Source organism: Macrobrachium nipponense, chromosome 15, assembly GCF_015104395.2.
Source record: "Macrobrachium nipponense isolate FS-2020 chromosome 15, ASM1510439v2, whole genome shotgun sequence".
In the NCBI taxonomy this organism is placed as follows: Eukaryota; Metazoa; Arthropoda; class Malacostraca; order Decapoda; family Palaemonidae; genus Macrobrachium; species Macrobrachium nipponense.
The window spans coordinates 43,408,826-43,411,325 of NC_087208.1; positions in this window are offsets into that span (position 1 = coordinate 43,408,826).

Here is a 2,500-nt window from a genome sequence, read left to right on the forward strand (position 1 = left end):
ATAGACGGAAATAACATCTCTCCATATTGTAGGAAGTGCAATACGAAAAATGAAACCATAAACCACATAGCAAGTGAATGCCCTTCGTCCACTTGCACAGAACCAGTACAAAAAAGAGGCATGATTCCAGTGGCAAAAGCCCTCCACTGGGAGCCTTTGCAAGAAACATCAGCTACCTTGCAGTAATTAAGTGGTACGAGCACCCAAACCTGAAGGAGTGATAGAAAACGATCAGGCAAAGATCCTCTGGGGACTATGGTATCAGAACGGATAGGGTGATACGTGCAAACAGACCAGACGTGACATTGATTGACAAAGTCAAGAAGAAAGTATCACTCATTGATGTCGCAATACATGGGACACCAGAGTTTGAAGAGAAAGAGAGGGAAAAAAATGGATAAGTATCAAGATCTGAAAATAGAAATAAGAAGGCTATGGGATATGCCAGTGGAAATCGTACCCATAATCATAGTAGCCAACTAGGCACGATCCAAGATCCCTGAAAAAGGAACCTGGAAAAACTAGAGGCTGAAGTAGCTCCGGGCCTTCATGCAGAAGAGTGATGATCCTAGAAACGGCACATAGTAAGAAAAGTGATGGACTCCTAGAGGCAGGAGCAACCCCCGGAACCCCACACTATAAAATACCACCCAGTCGAATGAGGACTGTGATAGAGCAAAAAAAAAAAAAAAAAAAAAAAAAAAAAAATGATAATAATAATAATAATCCTAATAATAGTAATGATAATAATAATAATCATATTGTTTGGAAGCTTGAATTTCAGCCATTAGGCCTCTATGTAGGGTTTGTTTCCATATGGAAAAGGTTAATCTGAATAAATAATAATAAAATTAATAATAATAATAATAATAATAATGATATAATAATATAAAAATAATAATATTGTGGAAATATAAAAAACTAATACTCAATGAGAATAACAACTTGGGATATAATCGAATATAAATATGAACTTTATAAGAATTGGTTATAGAATATATGCAACTGGTAATTCTTCCCATACAAATGAGGTTATGAGAATTTGTTAAATATATTTACGATTAATATTTCTCGTGAAAGCACATATTTTAAAAAAAGGTTTGAATGGGTCTTTCTCATGGTAATTGGACGTAGCATATTGACCTTGACATATTGGAAAACGTTAATGGGAAAGCAACGGGGATTTTAGAAGCTGAATAAATACTAGATGTCATAGAAATTGGTGTCAGTATTCCGATATTTTTGGTTTGTTTATTTTTCGTTCAATCACGTTTGACTTTAGGCTTTTCAATTAATGTTTTCATGCAGTAGCTTCTAAATTATTCTACGTGACACACACACACACACACACACACACACACCACAAACCCACACTGTGAAACTATGATATCCCTCCCCCCCTTGGGTGGAATTCGCCCTGGTTGAGAGCCAGTGCTCCAATTTGCATATTGCTCAGTAAAACTAAATATTTTTTTATTTGATCACTCCTAAACTGACAAAGAATGCCCTTTTCGTCAGGTATAGGATTGAACGTGATTCATGGATCACGTTGGTTAAGGCACCATTCATCTGATCGTATCTGAACGTAGTAGCGTTTTGCCAAGACGCAGTAAATAAAGCGTAGGATAATGACCTGAGTGCTTTTGACTTTGAAGTGACATTAGCCATACGCGCTCAGAAACTCGTGATTTATGACTCATAAAGGTTCTTTTAGGGAGACATGAAGAAACGTATTTTTTGATTTTTATCTTCTTGTTTTATCAGAACTCAAAAAGGGGGGAAGGGGGTTTGGGGAGGGGCTCCTCTCTCCTGAAACCTTGGATTTTGGTCCTTCAGTTGTACACTGTACACTCTAGGATTCTCGAAAGGAAACCAGAGGAAGTGTTTTGAAGGATCTTGTAATTCCAAGCTTTATCATCACTTTGTATTGGACGGTAAATTGTTGATTGTGTGTTGGAAGGGGAATGCTAACTGTTGAGGGCTCCTCTCTCTCTCTCTCTCTCTCCTCTCTGTCTCTCTCTCTCTCTCTCCACAAAACACATGACTGTGAAGTGAAATTACCCGAAAACCAAGAAATGAAAGCATCTTTGTAACGTATTCATAATATTTCCAGTACCATTTTATTCATATCTATCTGTCTGTCTGTCTGTCTGTCTCAAATAAAAATACCCCAAAAATCTAGGAATTTCTATGCTAGGATCCATTCCCCCCCGTGCCCTCTCTCTCTCTCTCTCTCTCTCTCTCTCTCTCTCTCTCTCAAAAAGAAATACCTGGTAAAAGTAGTTAATTGATTTACGTGAACAAAGACGAGAGAGATGTAGCTGTTTCTTCTTTTACCAGAGAGAGAGAGAGAGAGAGAGAGAGCGAGAGAGAGAGACAATGTTTTATTCCACGTCCCGTTTTACAGGATTAATCGTCTGTTACAGAATTAGCTCTGATGAAAACTGTATGTTGAGAAGATTCGTCATTCTCTCTCTCTCTCTCTCTCTCTCTCTCTCTC